We start from the raw sequence: 18,759 nt of genomic DNA on the forward strand, positions 1-18,759 counted from the left end.
TTGTAGGCCAGGTGTGGTGGCTCATGCCTGTAATCTCAGCACTTTGAGAAGCTGAAGCAGGTGGATCACCTGAGGTCAGGAGTTCAAGACCAATCTGGCCAACATGGTGAAACCCAGTCTTTACTAGAAATACAAAAATTACCTGGGTGTGCTGGTGGGCACCTATAATCCCAGCTACTTGGGAGGCTGAGGCAGGAGAATCACTTGAACCTGGGAGGTGGAGGTTGCAGTGAGCCAAGATCGCACAGTTGTGCTCCAGCCTAGGCAATAAGAGCGAAGCTCTGTCTCGAAAAAAAGAAAATTTTTTTTGTAGTGAAGGGTCTTGCCAAGTTGCCCAGGTTGGTTTCGAGGTCGTGGGCTCAAGTGATCCCTTTGCCCTGGCCTGCCAAAGTGCTGAGATTATAGGCATGAGCCACTGCAGTCAGCCCAGCTGTTCTTTTTGCTGGTAAGATCATTTTATGTGGGCAAGATGTATGTGGATGATCACTTTGGCCTAATGTCCATCTTTGTTTTTAGTTAAAAAATTATTTGCCTTTTTAAAATTATGACATAATTTACAGCAAAGTACCCAGATATTGCATGCTCACGTTGGTAAAATTTTACACACATATACACCCATATAACCAACCATTCAGATTAAGATACAGGGCATTTTCAACATCCCCAAATCCTCTCTGGTGCCTACTCCCAGTGAACACTTGCCCCTCAAGAGGTAAGCTCCTCCTGATTCCTTGCACCATAAACTAGTTTTTCTCATTCTTGAAGTTCATGTAAATGACATCATGCATTATGTAGTTTTTAAATATCTGGCTTACACTCATCATTACCTGTGAGATTTATCCATGTTGTTGTGTATAAGAGCATAATTCATTTGTTTTCATTCCTAGGTAGTATTCTTACCACAGACTTTCAGTAGTTTTAACTTTTTTTTTTTTTTTGAGCTGGAGTCTCGCTCTGTTGCCCAGGCTGGAGTGCAGTGGCGTGATCTCGGCTCACCGCAAGCTCCGCCTCCCAGGTTCACGTCAGTCTCCTGTCTCAGCCTCCCGAGTAACTGGGACTACAGGTGCCCACCACAACGCCCGGCTAATTTTTGTATTTTTAGTAGAGATGGGGTTTCACCATGTTAGCCAGGATGGTCTCGATTTCCTGACCTGGTGATCCACCCGCCTCAGCCTCCCAAAGTGCTGGGATTACAGGCGTGAGCCACCGCACCTGCCCAGTTTTAACTTATTAAAACTTTTTTATGCTTCTTATGCCTGCTTTTGTCTGTCAACTCTGAAACTGTGGATCCCACTGGCCACATACTCGGTCCCATAATGCTCTGTTTCTCCTTGGCCCTGACCTATCCTCCACCACTTCACCCCCAACATCCTCCATGCCCTTCAGAATCCCATCTGTAAGGCAGTGGCTTACAGATGCAAGCACTTCTGGAGGCCAAGGCGGGCAAATCGCTTGAGCTCAGGAGTTTTAGACCATCCTGGCCAACATGGTGAAACTGTTGCTGCAACAAATTAGCCAGGCCTGGCAATACACACCTGCAGTCCCAGCTACTTGGGAGGTTGAGGTCTAAAAAGAAAAAAAAAAAAAAAAATCCCCTCTGCAAAAAAAAAAATCCCCTCTGCAAAATTAACCAACTTCCTCATATTTTCAACATTTCTTTTAAAGCTTTCTGGCACCACCAGCCTTAACTGAAACCTGAATGACACCTGTTATGGAATGAATGTTTGTCTCCCTTAAATGCATATGTTGAAACCCTAACCCCTTAAGTAACTATATTTGGAGATAAGGGCTATGAGGAGGCTGGGCGTGGTGGCTCACGCCTGTAATCCCAACACTTTGGGAGGCTGAGGTGGGTGGATCGTGAGGTCAGGAGATTGAGACCATCCTGGCTAACATGGTGAAACCCTATCTCTACTATAAATACAAAAAATTAGCTGGGCATGGTGGCGTGTGCCTGTAGTCCCAGCTACTCAGGAGGCTGAGGCAGGAGAATCGCTTGAACCCAGGAAATCCCCTCTGCAAAATTAACCAACTTCCTCATATTTTCAACATTTCTTTTAAAGCTTTCTGGCACCACCAGCCTTAACTGAAACCTGAATGACACCTGTTATGGAATGAATGTTTGTCTCCCTTAAATGCATATGTTGAAACCCTAACCCCTTAAGTAACTATATTTGGAGATAAGGGCTATGAGGAGGCTGGGCGTGGTGGCTCACGCCTGTAATCCCAACACTTTGGGAGGCTGAGGTGGGTGGATCGTGAGGTCAGGAGATTGAGACCATCCTGGCTAACATGGTGAAACCCTATCTCTACTATAAATACAAAAAATTAGCTGGGCATGGTGGCGTGTGCCTGTAGTCCCAGCTACTCAGGAGGCTGAGGCAGGAGAATCGCTTGAACCCAGGAGGTGGAAGTTGTAGTGAACCAAGATCACGCCACTGCACTCCAGCCTGGCGACAGAGTGAGACTCCATCTCAAAAAAAAAAAAAAAGGCTGTGAGGAGGTGATAAAGGCTGAAATGATAAAGGTCATAAGGGTGGATCCCTATCCGATAGGGCTAGTGCCCTTACATGAGGAGGAAGGGACACTAAAACTCTCAGTCTCCACTGTGTGAGGACACAATGAGAAAGTGACCATCTGCAAGCCAGGAAGACAGCTCTCACCAGGACCCAAATCAGCTGGTACCTTGATCTTGGACTTCCCAGCCTCCAGAACTCTGAGAAAATAAATTTCTGTTGTTGAAGCCACCCAGTCTATGGCATTTTGTTATGGTAACCTGAGCCAACTAAGACAACATCCAAAGATGCCTTTTTGCCTAATGCATTCTCTAGCAGTTACGGTTTATTCTCTTTCACTTTGCTACATACAAATATCTGGGATTTTATTTTGCCCTCTGCTGAGACCAGCTCGGCTGGGGAGACCCTAACCCAGTGGCGCTAGAGGAATTAAAGACACACACACAGAAATACAGAGGTGTGAAGTGGGAAATCAGGGGTCTCACAGCCCTCAGAGCTGAGAGACCCCAACAGAGATTTACCCACGTATTTATTAACAGCAAGCCAGTCATTAGCATTGTTTCTATAGATATTAGATTAACTAAAAGTATCCCTTATGGGAAACAAAGGGATGGGCCGAAATAAAGGGATGGGTTGGGCTAGTTATTTGCAGCAGGAGCATGTCCTTAAGGCACAGATTGCTCATGCTATTGTTTGTGGTTTAAGAATACCTTTAAGCTGTTTTCCACCCTGGGTGGGCCAGGTGTTCCTTGCCCTCATTCCGGTAAACCCACAACCTTCCAGCGTGGGCGTAATGGCCATCACGAACATGTCACAGTGCTGAAGAAATTTTGTTTATGGCCAGTTTTGGGGCCAGTTTATGGCCAGATTTTTGGGGGGCCTGTTCCCAACAGCCCTCCTTTCAAGATAAGTTAACTTGTTACTGTTTCATGAATGCTGGCAGGGGACACGAGATTCCTGGATTAGAGACAAAGCAAAGCATATTAACAGCATAGCAAGTAGCAAAAGCATCCTGTTTGCATCAGCTCCCCTTGTTCCCTAAGTTCCACAAGGAAAATGGGAAGGAGCCTTATGGATTCTGTGCATGCACTGGGTTTGTGTCCCACATGAGGAACACTGAGCCTGGGGAACCCTGTCTTTCACAGGCAGCAGTAAGCAAAGCTGCTCGTTGTCTTGGAGAGAGAGATTACTTCATTCCTCAAGGTGGCTTGCTGCAATGCACAACCCTGAGAAACAGCCCAGGGAAAGAGGGGTCAGGGCCTTGTAGTCTTGGCATACTCAGTAAAAATGTGCTGAGACGTTCAGGGCCTCTGACAGCTTTCCTCTCCCAATAATTGACCCTACACATTCTTGGCCAAAGTGGAATATTCCCATGAATATACCACGCCATCTGCCACTCCAGTCAATCTGATCACCCTAGACTGAGACCAAATTTGCTCCATTTGTTTCATATAGAATTTACTACCAATAGAACCTCAAACAAGATGAGGCCAACCTGCCGTATTGGCTTCAACAATGCCACCCAGGGTCTCAGACTCAGTCACCTGTGAATAAGTCTCAAGGGGATCAGTAGGCCAGGATACAGTCTAAGGCCAGGTCATTATCCATTACAACCTGCATAAGTGAGTTGTAGACTAATCTACTGGTCCTCAATGGCATCGCCAGTAATTATATGAAGTGATACTTGAGCCAAAAGCAACCCTCATCCCTAATGAGAGACATCATATGGCCCACATACAAACATACACCCAAAAGGTTACATGTTACTTGAATTCAGAATTTGTTGATTCTGATTTGGATTATCATTACACTGGTTTGATTTAGCCACATGGATGGTGTCACCTAATGGTTGCGTCCTCAGACACCATACATGAACCAAAGCCACTTGGGTGATAGGAAAAGTGCCTGTGTTTGTACCAGTCAGACTGAAACAAGGTTGTGCTGGATGGTATGTTTGTGCATGTATGGGGTAAAGGGAGGTTCCATATTTGGGAGCTGCCATTGATGGCTGGCAAAGGCCACAACTGAATAGTTCAGGACTGGCCACCTCCTTAAGAATTCCCCTGTTTTCATAGCATGTGGGCAGCATGATAAATCCAGAGAGGGTAAGACTGTCAGCTGCAGCTACTGCTCAGCTCAGATCAACCAGATGATGGTTTTTCTAGGTTTCAGTGCTGGATCTAGGGGACATTGATCCCTAGATCAAAGAGCACATTGATCACTCCCACTGTTTGCACCTGCTGGCATCTAAGGTGTCTTCTCACAGGCTTCCTGGCTATGAAAGCAGTATATCTCATTCAATAGCCATAAATTCATCATTTCTCCGATCTTTCCCTACTCATACCCAGACCTTTTGTCTGCGAGGGCGAGACATGAGTGAGACAAGGACATTTTCTTTTTTTTTTCTGAGACGGAGTCTCGCTCTGTCACCCAGGCTGGAGTGCAGTGGCCGGATCTCAGCTCACTGCAAGCTCCGCCTCCCGGGTTCACAGCCATTCTCCTGCCTCAGCCTCCCGAGTAGCTGGGACTACAGGCGCCCGCCAGGTCGCCCGGCTAGTTTTTTGTATTTTTAGTAGAGACGGGGTTTCACCATGTTAGCCAGGATGGTCTTGATCTCCTGACCTCGTGATCCGCCCGTCTCGGCCTCCCAAAGTGCTGGGATTACAGGCTTGAGCCACTGCGCCCGGCCGAGACAAGGACATTTTCACAAAATTTACAGACATCCATTGTATCTTGCACCTTGGCCTATGTGAGCCAGTGTGAGAGAACTTGGCGGCAAGGAATGTACTCAACCAATGTACTCAATTTGGCAAGCAATTGTATTCAATGAGTACACTGATCTGGGACCAGGTTAATCTGTCAAGAGAATCCAAGTGGCTAAACCAGAATTAGAAATAAGTTTGAATCCCCTAAGTCCCCTTTCGCCACCAGGCTGACACCTGGAGTGTGCACCAAGCAGGCTAGTGTGGGGTTGCTGTTGGGTTGGGGGTGGGGGAGGAAAGAAAAAAGAAGCACCATGCTGCCAACTTACTTTTCAGAATAGATCCATATAACCCTCCACCTTTTTTGTCCTGATCAGTACCCAGGAAGTGGCTGAGAGGAGATGATCTTTGGGGATAGCTGCATGCAGTGATCACACTGCCTCGCTGAAGTATGTGGCCCATAAGGAATTGATGGAGGTAGCTGGAAGTTTTGGAGGAGGTCATTCCAGTGCTCAATAATACCAGATACCAGCAGATGGTAGAGAGCTGGCATGTCCATTGAATACTTTGACTACTGGCCCATTGTTGGGTGGCTTTTGCAATAAAAGGTGCATCACTGTCAGACTGTAGGTGGTCTGAGAATCCAAAAACTTGACATGACTTAATTTCAGGGGCCAAAATGGCGTGACCGGGGTCACAGACTCTATTCAGACTAGAACAAACAAGAACAGCAAGACTGTAACCTGAAAACATTCTGACAGAGATGAGGCACCAGTGACACAGCCTGGAGAGGGGATCAGCTATCTGATATATGGACAATCATCCAGGAGCAACTGGGGGCAATACTCTGTGTGCAATGCAGCCTCCTTCCCTGTAAGACAAATGTCTCAAATTTTGGGAGGCATCACAGCTCTGGTATGTAGTGGTGTCTTCTGCATCAGAAACACATGGTGGTTTTGTTGTTGTTGTTGTTGTTGTTTGAGACAGAGTCTCACTGTGCAGTGATGCGATCTCGGCTCACTGCAAGTTTTGCCCCCCAGGTTCAAGCGACTCTCCTGCCTCAGCCTCCCAAGTAGGTGGGATTACAGGCGCCTGCCACCATGCGCAGCTACTTTTTGTATTTTTAGTAGAGATGGGGTTTCACCATGTTGGCCAGGCTGGTCTCAAACTCCTGACCTCAAGTGATCCGCTCATCTTGGCCTCCCAAAGTACCGGGATTACAGGCGTGAGTCACTGTGCCTGACCTGAAACATAGTTTTTGACTTTGTGCTCAGTCCATGATGGTGAATGTGTTGCTATGTCTTGTTCGATGATGGATCTAGGTGGTGGTGGTGGTATGGGCAGTGAAGGCTGGATCAGCAGCTTGACTACAGTTTGTCTCGCTAGAGAAGGGCTCTTACCATGGGTATCTGTTTGTAACTTGGGCGTCTGATTGGCAGCTGAAATTATTTCCACAATATGCAGCTGCAACAGGGAATGTCTTTAATCTTCCAGTCTTGTGGGCAAGATAGCTAGGCCATTGGCAACCACACAAAGGCAGTAAAAATGTAGAAGGGGCTCATCACGGGGAGTATTGGCCAGAACTATCAGCACTCCCTTGAGCTCTATCCATTGAGTGGAGCAGTCATGCTTGCTTTTTTTTATTTTTTATTTTTATTTTTATTTTTTCATTTGAGATGTAGTCTCACTCTGTTGCCTAGACTGGAGTGTAATGGCGCGATCTCGGCTCACTGCAACCTCCGCCTCCTGAGTTCAAGCAATTCTCTTGCCCCAGCCTCCCAAGTAGCTGGGATTACAGATGCATGCCACCACACCTGGCTAATTTTTGTATTTTTAGTAGAGACAGGGATTCACCACGTTGGCCAGGCTGATCTCGAGCTCCTGACCTCAAGTGATCCACCTGCCTCAGCCTCCCAAAGTGCTGGGATTACAGGCGTGAGCCACCACGCACAGCCCATGCCTGCTTTTGGTTCTGCATAGCTGGTGCTGACGTTGAACATGAACACCGTAAGGTGTCAGCCTAGCCAAACCATCAGTGTACCAGGCCAGGTGCCTAGGTCACCCTCTGAGACTTGAGGGCCCCATTGAGCCAGCAGCTTTGCTTCAAGTGGTGAAGTGAGGAAAAGGTTTCCACTGAAGGGATTTTTGCTGCCACTTTTTCACTTAAAATTCAGATAATATTAGGACCAGGCCAGCTGTGTTCCTGAATATAGTATTTCCATTGGACTAATAAGACCTGTTGTGCCCCTCCCTTAATAGCCACCAAATCCAAGTTGACCCATCCCAAAATGGGGGTGTCAGTTTGGAGAGTCAGAGGACCTCTTTGCGTCAGTAACAAGTTAGTGGGTACCTTTTTAAAAAGGGGCATGGGGGCCTGGCATGGTGTTTCATGCCTGTAATCCCAGCACTTTGAGAGGCCGAGGAGGGCAGGTCGCTTGAGGTCAGGAGTTCAAGATCAGCCTGGCCAACACGGTGAAACCCTGTCTCTACTAAAAAAAAAACCAACCAAACAAACAAAAATTCGCCAGGCATGGTGGCACATGCCTGTCGTCCCAGTTACTCGGGAAGCTGAGGCAGGAGAATAGCTTGAACCTGGGAGGTGGAGGTTGCAGTGAGCTGAGATCACGCCACTGCACTGCAGCCTGGCAACCTGGGAGACAGAGCAAGACTCTGTCGTAAAATAAAATAAAATAAAATAAAATAAAAAAGGGGGATGGGGCTGGATGTGGTGGCTCAGGCCTGTAGTCCCAGGGCTTTGGGATTACAGAGGGAAGATCACTTGAAGTAAGGAGTTCAAGACTAGCCTTGGCAACAAAGCAAGATCTTGTCTCTACAAAAATGTATTTTAAAAATTAGCTGGCATGGTATGTGGTGGCAGGCACCAAGCTACTCAGGAGGCTGAGTGGGGAGGATTGCTTGAGCCCAGGAGTTCCAGGCTGCAATGATCTGTGATTGTGCCACTGCATTCCAGCCTCCAGAGAGACTGCCTCAAACAAAAAAGGGGGGTGGGGGAGGGATGGGGCCAGGTGTGGTGGGATGGAAGGATCACTTGAGGCCAAGGAGTTTAAGACTAGCCTGAGAGACCACGTCTCTAAAAAATGTTGTAAAATTAGTTGGGCATGGTAGCTCACAACTGTTGTCCCAGCTACTCAGGACAGTGAGGTGAGAGGATGACTTGAGCCCAGGAATTCGAGACTGCAGGGAGCTCTGATGGCCTCACTGCACTCTAGCCTGGGTGACAGATGAGCAACCCCTTTCTAAACAATTTTTTTAAGCGATGTGCTTGGTGAGCGTGTCAGGCAGGTGGCGCTATTGTGCTTGAAAACTGCCTCTAAGTATTCTGGCAGCCTTTGAGACATATTCTCAGATTTCCCTTTTCCCTCTAGATTTTTTATTTTTATCTTTATTTAAGATGGAGTCTTGCTCTGTCACCCAGGCTGGAATGCAGTGGCACGATTTCGGCTCACTGCAACCTCCGCCTCCTGGGTTCAAGGAATTCTTCTGCCTAGCCTCCTGAGTAGCTGGGATGACAGGTGCTTGCCACCACGCCTGGCTAATTTTTGCATTTTTAGTAGAGACAGGGTTTCACCATGTTGGCCAGGCTAGTCTGAAACACCTGACCTCGTGATCCGCCAGCCTCGGCCTCCCAAAGTGCTGGGATTACAGGTGTGAGCCACTGCACCCGGCCTCCCTCTTGAAAGTCTAAACTCTTTCTCCTGGACCACCTAAGAGGGTTCAGGAACCACCTTTCCTCATGCAGCAGTCTCTGAAAGGGTGAATCCCATATGACATTTACAGGCATTGGCAGTACAAGTCTGTATGAGCATCAAAACCAGTAACACATCTGCAGTGAAAGCCACTGAATTGGCCCAAGGGAGGGTTACTTAATTTGCCTTCTCCACTGCAAACTTTGCTCAAAGCCTATCAGTTGAACTTGGGGGATTTTTTACCTAATGGGAAAACAAACCAAAGTGTTTAGTATGTGCACATTAGGAGCTGAAGCGACAGCTGCCAGGAACTCAGGCTAGCTCACAGGGTGCAGCTAGGAGGCTTTTACTTCTCTTTGGCCCCTGGCTTCAGGATTGGCATTGCCATTGCATCCTCTTTGTAGCTCCAGCATCCATCCAGAGAGTTCCCAAGCCCCAAGGCCCCTTTCATTTTGTCACCACTCCACACTGCAGTCCTGGGGTGGTGCCTTCAGCCATCTCTGCACCCATCCATGGGACTGGGTAAGATGGTGGATTGGGCGCTTGGGCCCAACAGAGATATACAAGTTTTGAGGCGTTTCCCTCCGTGAAGTTCTCCAGCATACTCAGCTTTTTCATTAAAACAGCCGAGCCAGACACGGTGACTCATACCTGTAATCCCAGCACTTTGGGAGACCAAGGCTGGCAGATCACTTGAGCCCGGGAGTTCGAGACCAGCCTGAGCAACATGGTGAAACCCTGGTTCTACAAAAAGTACAAAAAATAAGCCAGGTGTGGTGGTGTTCACCTGTTTTCCAGTTCACCGGTGTTCCAGTTATTAGCGAGGCTGAAGTGGGAGGATCACCTGAGCTCAAGAGGTCGAGGCTGCAATGAGCTGTGATCATGCCACTGCACTCCAGCCTGGGTGACAAAGCAAGACCCTATCTCAATAAATAAATTAATAAATTAAATAAAAGCAGCCGAAGGTGGAGTAGAGAGGGAATAGAGGGATTGGGGAACACAAGGGAGAGAGCAAGGCCTGTGCCAGTGAGCAAGGCTTTGCATCCACTTTGGATTCCAGTGGCCACCTGTGTGGTTTAGCGAAATACCTTGTAGTATTTTGGGGTCACCCTGAAGCTCTGTATCAAACATGATGGCTGATACTATGTATTTCAGCTTTGGGGATTCTTTGACTCAGCAGCCACATCCATGTTGCCTTCTGGGTGCGGCTGCTGGGCTTGCTGCCCCCTTGTTCTAACATCCCTTCCTCCTCCTGCATGGAGGAGATGGGCAAGAAACGAAGCACCGTTTGAGTGACTTGTTTCAATCCCACCTCTTGCTGCTTAACCTCATTAACAGGTAGGATAGTGTGAGCTCCTTGTCCACCCTCCCCCTGCCACCCACCATTTGGGTGAGAGAATCCACTAACATATGCCAAGGAGTCTTTTCATATCCCCTAATCTGGTCCATAAGGTCCTTGTCCTTCCTATTCCAGAAAATCATGTTTATAAGCATCCTGTCCTCATTGCCAGGACTGTCAGGGCCTGGCATTTGAATTTTCCCTGCCGATGTGTGAATAATTCGCCTCTTACTGTTTCATGCATGCTGGCAAAGATGAGACTCCTGGGTTACAGATAAAGGACTTTATTACTCACGGCACAGCACGCAGCCTAGGCAGCATGTTTATATTGACTCCCTTGTCCCCCTATCCCCTTGTCCTCCACGGGGGCAATGTGGAGGGCCCTGGTGGATGCTGTGGGTTTGTGCGGCATCTAGGGGAACACTGAACTTGGGGAACTGACCCCTTTCACAGCAGGAAATAAGCAAGCCTGTTCTTTAGGGAGATAGTTCCTCATTCCTCAAAGTTGCTCACTGCAAACACAAGTAATAATATGCTTTAAGAATAAATACAGACTGGGCATAATGGCTTATGCCTGTAATCCTAGCACTTTGGGAGGCTGAGGTGGGTGGACCACTTGAGGTCAGGAGTTCAAGACCAACCTGGCCAACATGGTGAAACCTCGTCTCTACTAAAAATACAAAAATTAGCTGAGGATGGTGGCACGTGCCTGTAATCCCAGCTACTTGGGAAGCTGAGGAAGGAGAATTGCTTGAACCTGGGAGGCAGAGGTTGCAGTGAGCTGAGATCATGACACTGCACTCCAGCCTGGGCAACAGAGTGAGACTCTGCCTCAAAAGAAAAAAAAAAAAAGAAGAAGAAGAAATGTGTAATATGATGTCTAGCAGTAACTGGTATAATTGAGAAAATAAAGCTGGGTCAAGGTGATAAGTATCAGCAGTTTCACTTGGCTTGACCTAATATATATGTGTAAATTTGGTATTTGACAAAGGCAGAATTACTTATCTGGAGGAAAAAATTATGAATGATACTGGGCAATTAGCTAAGCTTTGGAAAAATCATAAAATTAGGTCTTTATCGTTTATCTTTTGTAAAACTAAACTTCAGATAAACTAATCAGTGAAACCACATAAACACACCACAGTAGAACATTAGAAAAAATATTGGAGAATATGCTTATTATCTTGAAGTAGACGAGGTCTTGTGACACAAAATTTAGAGCCTAGGAGGAAAAGACCAGCACACTTCTGGGAGGTAAGCAGAAATGGTGTGTGCAACTTGGGGGAAGTGCCAGTAAAGGTCTGTGGGCCTCTGCTCTTCTATTTCTCTGTCCTTCTTCCTGCTGTTGGAATGCTGGAGCTGGAATAACCATCTTGGATCTTGAATGATCTTGGGAATGAAGGCCATGGGAGGTGGGCCAGCAAGGTCATGAGCCTGTGCCTTGACACCACGCAGGGCCTTCCAGCCCTGGACCATTGATCACTGAACTTTTTTTTTTTTTCTAATTTTCGTAGAGGTAGAGGGTTCATTATGTTGCCCAGGCTGGTCTCAACCTCCTGGCTTCCTCTTGCCGCAGCCTCCCAAAGTTCTGAGATTACAAATACGAGCCACTGCACTCAGCCTGCTGAACTTTTATGTGAGCAATAAATAAACTCCTCTCTTGTTTAGGCTTGGTATGTTGTATATTGTCACTTGCAACTGAATATAATCCTAACTGATATACCTGCCCAGCCCTAAATGAAGGATCATGATTGGTGGAACCCAGTGTCTCTCAACTCTGGTCAGTTTTGAGAGTCATCTATGGAGCTTTTCAAAACAGCAGTGTCTAGGCCCCATCTCAGACCAATTATATCAAAACCTCTGGAGGTGACGCCCAGATAGGTATTTTTTAGAGCTCCCAGGTGATTAAAATGTGCAGCTGGGATGTGAAGCATTCATTTAAGCCAGTCAGGGAAATCTATTCCTCTCTTTCCTAGACTCCCTTGCAGTAGGAGCGGTCATGGATTTGGTTCTGGCCTGTGAGTCCTAAGAAATCTTCTGGGAATGTTTTTACATTTCTGATAAGAAGAAGTGGTTGTGGCTGGGACTGTTATTTCTCCCTTTCCATCTCTGAATGCAGAAGTGATGGCCAGAGCAGCAGCAGTCATATTGTGACTATGAGGCACTAAGGATAAGGACATCAGGCAACACACTAAGGCTGGCAGAGCAGAACGGAAGACAGCCTGGATCCCTGGGGCATTACCAAGCAGCTAAAACAATCTCAGTAACTCCTTACCTTCAGAGGTGAGGGGGGAAAAAACAACCCATATTTGTTTTATTTTGTTTTTTGAGACGAAGTTTCCCTCCTGTTGCCCAGGTTGGAGTGCAATGGAGCAATCTCGGCTCACTGCAACCTCCGCCTCCTGGATTCAAGCAATTCTCCTACCTCAGCCTCCCAAGTAGCTAGGATTACAGGTATGCACCACCACACCCAGCTAATTTTTTTTTGTATTTTTAGTAGAAATGGGGTTTCTCCATATTGGTCAGCCTGAACTCCTGACCTCAGGTGATCTGCCTGCCTCGACCTCCTAAAGTGCTGGGGTTACAGGCATGAGCCACCACACCGGCTCCATATTTGTTTAATGAGTTTTCTGTTTATTGCAGCAGAACATATTCATACCTGAAACATACATATGGTACAGGTGCTTTGTGGGCTCTCTGTGACATTCATTGTGTGTACAAAGAAAGATGTACGGCAAACTTGTCCAACCAAGGACCAATTTTGAATGCAGCCCAGGACAGTTTTGAATGCAGCCCAACACAAATTCATAAACTTTTATAAAATACATGAGTTGTCTTTTTTTTTTTTTAGCTCATGAACTACCGTCAGTGTTAGTGTATTTTATGTGTGGCCCAAGGCAATTCTTCCAATGTGGCCCAGGGAAGCTGAAAGACTGGACACTCTGACATAAAGAGATGTACACAGCAATGCTGCTGATAATGGCCCAAACTGGAAACCACACTGTCGTCAATTTAAGAAAGCCTCAGGCCGGGCTCGGTGGCTCATGCCTGTAATTCCAGCACTTTGGGAGGCTGAGGCGGGCAGCTCACGTGAGGTCAGGGGTTTGAGACCAGCCTGACCAACATGGTGAAACCCTGTCTCTACTAAAAATACAAACAATTATCTGGGCGTAATGGCATGTGCCTGTAATCCCAGCTACTCTGGAGGCTGAGGCAAGAGAATTGCTTGAACCCGGGCGGCGGAGGTTGCAGTGAGCCGAGTTTGTGCCATTGTACTCCAACCTGGATGACAGAGTAAGACTATGTCTCAAAAAAAAAAAAAAAAACAAAATAAAAAAAAGAGAAAGACTCCATAAATTTAGTTAATTCATATTACAGAATAAAACAACGAGGCTGCTCATTCTCTAAGACATCTGAGATACAGTGTTAAGTGAAAAAAGTAAATTATAGAACAGTAAGTATATAGAGTATGAAACCATTTATTCTGAAGCACACACTCATACACCAAAAACAATACTATATATTCCGTGTGCGTATGTGTGTGGGTGTGTGTAAGAAAAGGGTTTTAAAGGGGCCAACTAACTGATTCTGAGGTTAGGGCAAAAGGATTGGGGCTGTGGTTGTGGTTGGTGTGGTAAGAACCTTCAGACACACATATGTATTATATATTATATATATTTTAAAAGAGGGTTGTCTAAAAGTACTAAAGCAAAATTTTATATTAAAACTAACAGAAAAAAAAAAAAGAAGTGTTGCCTTTTAGGGGCTCTTTCTGGTAACTGATATCACCTCTCTCATTCTCTGCCATCTCTCACCTCCTCGTCTCTTTTGCTTATCATGAGAAGACCATGGCATTTGGATCCCAGCTTTCCCCTGCCTCAGCTGAGGCCACTATCCTCATTGACTCCCATGGTGATATGGATGCCTCATCAATATTGTGGGTCTGAGTCCTCATCTGCAGGGTCCTTGAGCTCTCCTTGGCATCCACTCCCATTTCCCATCTGGGACTTCATTATCACCAGCATCTGCTCCACCTCCAAAACCACTGGTGGAAGCAGCATCCTCTCTTCCCATCTTAGTTGCTCAATGACTCCCACAAATACTACTCTTTGAATATTTTGGGGGTTTTTGATTCTTTCCTCACCTGCCTATTGATTAGATCGCTTCTATTTTCACTTACCTCCTGATCCCATTTTGCCAACACTCCCAACTCCCTTGTACCTCTCTTTAGCAAAATATCACTTTTGGATGAACTCAAGTGTTTGCTTTCACCGTGAAATCACACACAATTGCACCACAATAAATTTAACGGTCACCAACCTCAACAGGGTCCTTACTTACTCACCAATCCTTACTGTAACTCATCTCCTCAAATATATCTGCCCGCCTCACTGTTCGTCAGCATACCATGCTCACTGTCACCTCCACAAGGTAGTGGCTGCCTTGGCCAGATCCTTTTGGCCAGCTGGTGTATCCATTCCCCCAATTGCTTCAGGTATTGGCCACTAATGGTTCACAGCTTCCTCCTTCTCTGAAGGGTTGTCCCTGACCTATGCCACGCAGGGGTGAAGCAGGGTTGTTAAGCTTTGTCTCCAATTGTGACAACCTTGAGTTGTCATTCATGCTCCAGAGCTCCCCAGGAGATGGGGCTGAGGTGGACTCCGGCTGAGGACACATCTCGTTGAGCTCCTTCCCCTGCCATCTTCTGCTCATTCACCTTCTGATGTGTTTCTCCTGAGAGCACTCCTTCAACAGGTCAATTGCATAGCATCCCTGTCTTGGGCTCCGCTTCTAGGGCAGTTGATCTGAGACAGTACCTTTGCTTACATTTCCATTTTCCCTGACTGTAATCACTTCTCCTTTGTAATTCTGTTTATCCTTTCAACCACAGATCAAATTCTTTCTCCCAAGAAGCTTTTTCAGACTTTCTCAAGGAATTGTCATTTGTTGTATTACTCTTTTGATTGTTCATGGTTTCAGAAAAAGATCCAGTAGGCCTAACACACCAGAAATTCTGAAACTTTTGTGTGCAGTGGACCTCTTTGGAAGGCTGGTGAAGCCTGTGGAATCTTTCTTAGAAGAGACTTTTAGGCCGGGCATGGTGGCTCACGCCTGTAATCCCAGCACTTTGGGAGGCTGAGGCGGGCGCATCACGAGGTCAGGAGTTCAAGACTATCCTGGCTAACATGGTGAAACCCTGTCTCTACTAAAAATACAAAAAAAATTAGCTGGGCATGGTGACAGGCACCTGTAGTCCCAGCTACTCGGGAGGCTGAGGCAGGAGAATGGTGTGAACCCGGGAGGCGGAGCTTGCAGTAAGCCAGGATCACGCCACTGCACTTCAGCCTGGGCAACAGAGCAAGACTCAGTCTCCAAAAAAAAAGAAGAGGCTTTTAAATACATAAAATAAATAGAATTACAAGACAAATATGATTAAGACAAGCCTGGGCGACATAGCAAGACCTCATGTCTACAAAATATTTAAAAATTAGCCAGGCATGGTGGCACATGCCTGTAGTTCCAGCTACTTGGGAGGCTGAGGTGGGAGGATCTCCTGAGCCCAGGAGTTTGGGCCATGATCACATACTAGCCTGGGCAACAGACTGAAGCCATCTCTCTAAAAAGAGAAAAAGAAAAAGGAATAAAAGCTACCTTGTAACATATTACTATGTTTGCTGCTTTATTAATTCATTAAATAACACAATCTAGCATTGGGTCAAATAATGTAAAAATAGGGATTAAAGTAATACTTTAAGATATCTACTATAACTAAAATGTGGTATGAAAATATCTATCTATCTATCTATCTATATATATATATATATATATTTTTTTTTTTTGAGACGGAGTCTCGCTCTGTCGCCCAAGCTGGAGTGCAGTGGCCGGATCTCAGCTCACTGCAAGCTCCGCCTCCCGGGTTCACGCCATTCTCCTGCCTCAGCCTCCCAAGTAGCTGGGACTACAGGTGCCCGCCACCTTGCCCGGCTAGTTTTTTGTACTTTTTAGTAGAGACGGGGTTTCACCGTGTTAGCCAGGATGGTCTCAATCTCCTGACCTTGTGTGATCCGCCCGCCTCGGCCTCCCAAAGTGCTGGGATTACAGGCTTGAGCCACCGCGCCCGGCCGAAAATATCTATATTTTTTATGATTGACAAAGTCAAGAGTACTACAGGTAGCACTGTAATCTGTGACCTGCATTCATAATGAAAGGAAATGATAAATTTCAGTTAGAGGTGAGAATAAAGATGTGATTTTTGGTTTTCCCCATCCGGGTTCACAGTACTGATTCCTATTCATGGACACCTAGGGGATTCTGTAGACCCCAAGTTAGGACTCCTGTGCTGGAGGATTTGCAGGCCTGGGAAGCAGATATTCAAGTCACTCAGCTTCACACTGAACACTCAAGTACAGGCAGCTTATCCATCATTATGGCCTCTTATGCTAGGCAGAGGAGACTCCACAACAGTTAAAACAAGATGGTATAACCTCCCTCCCATCCCCCAGGAGATTGTTTAAGAAACTTTTCAAAGTCCTGATTGGATTTCTCCATTATCAGTCAGTATTGGTCAAAGATGCCCTCGTGGGGACTTGAAGGCCAGGAGAGCTTGCTGAGTTCATGGGGAGAACACAGTGGCCTTCAGACAATAATGGTCTCATTTCCTTGGCCTGTGTCCACTGGTAACCTCCATCAGTTCCTTTCACCCTGGTGACAGCCACTTAGTTTTATCAGTTAGCAGATATTTTTTGAGTGTTAGGTGGGGAACAAGTCTGTGCAGACTTTAGGGATGGAAATGATATAGTTACCCTCAAGAAAATTAGATTACTATCAGAGATTGGATTAAGATGGTACATCTCTCTTCTTTCTTATCCTAAATTTCCTGAAGTAACAGAAAATGTAGTTTTTTAAAAAGAGTAAATCTAGCTGGGTGCGGTGGCTCATGCCTGTAATCCCAGCACTTTGGGAGGCCGAGGCGGGCGGATCACCTGAGGTCAGGAGTTCAAGACCAGCCTGGCCAACATGGTGAAACCCTGTCGCTAATAAAAATACAAAAATTAGCCGGGTGTGTTGGCATATGCCTGTAATCCCAGCTATCAGGGAGGCAGAGGCAGGAGAATCGCTGGAACCCGGGAGGCAGAGGTCGTAAATCTTCCATTTTTTTTCTTAGTCAGAAGGATAAATATTTGGAGAAGAAAAATGGTGACGAAAGGTAATACTGATGTGGAAGCTTGGACTAGGGAGTCTATGGGAGCAAGATGGTGGTGCTCTCTGGTTTTGGTTGGTTTCATGGGATATACGAATGGAAATAGAGGAGTGTGTTTTATTAATATTATATTAGCTATAATAACAGCTCTGTATTTACCCAGTACTTTTCATTTGTTCAAAACTCTTACACATTATCTTATTTAATCTTCTCATCCTACTACTATATAGAAGAATGTCTCACCTAAAGGATTGGAGAGGAGGCACAAAGCCTATGCTTGTTCCCCAAGATTAGAACCACTGGGAATGCCTTTGCCTTGCCACCTTTTTGGCTGGTTGAGGTATATACGAAGGAGGAACTTATCACAGAGAACCTAGTTAGTGGTTCTTACATTTCAGCATGTATTAACAGGGGGAGTCTGTTAGAGATAAATTTTCTGGGCCCCCGACACTGAGATTTGGATTCAGCAAATGAGGTATGACTCACAAGCCTACATTTTTAACAAGTGCTCTGGTCCATCTGGATATGTGATCCAAAACCATACCTCCAGAAGAGTGGGTGAGGCAAGTCTTCTTGTATCAGTTTGTCTTTAGGTGTCAATTGTACACACCTAATATCGTGACTGGAGTTGTTTTGAGACGGGTCTCGCCCTGTCTCCCAGGCTGGAGTGCAGTGGTGCCATCAGGGCTCACTACAGCTTCCACCTCCTGGGCTTAAGTGATCCTCCCACCTCCGCCTCCTAAGTGGCTGGGACTACAGGTGTGTCACCACGCCTGGCTAATTTTAAAATTTTTTGTAGAGTGGAGGTCTCCCTATGTTGTCCAAACTCTTTTTATTTTTTATGATTGTTACTTTAAGGATCAGTCTGAAATTCCCTTTAGTCACACACGCTTGAACTCATTTCTGGCACTCGTTATGGGCCTGTCCTGGGGAGTTCAAGTCCGGGACACACTATTAGGGAAATAACTGTCACAGCAAAGAACAAGACCCTTTAAGAAAAAAACTACGAGGCAACGGGTAATACAGAGGTACTGGGCACTCTCGGAGACTGGCGGAGAAACCCCACACACACCTCCCATGGGCTGTACTGTGTTCCTCCAGAGCCTGACATACAGGTATTCACTGAGTACTGGTTAAAAGAATAACAAACGCATTGACACAATTTTAACAGCTTCCCAAGGATTTTCTCTCAATCTCTTGTTAAGCTCAGGTCCTCGTCTGATAAACATGACGTTACATTTTCCCCCCAATGTTATTTTGAAGTTTCCACGTAGATTAAATATGGCGACTGAAA

This window comes from Rhinopithecus roxellana, chromosome 13, assembly GCF_007565055.1.
Source record: "Rhinopithecus roxellana isolate Shanxi Qingling chromosome 13, ASM756505v1, whole genome shotgun sequence".
In the NCBI taxonomy this organism is placed as follows: Eukaryota; Metazoa; Chordata; class Mammalia; order Primates; family Cercopithecidae; genus Rhinopithecus; species Rhinopithecus roxellana.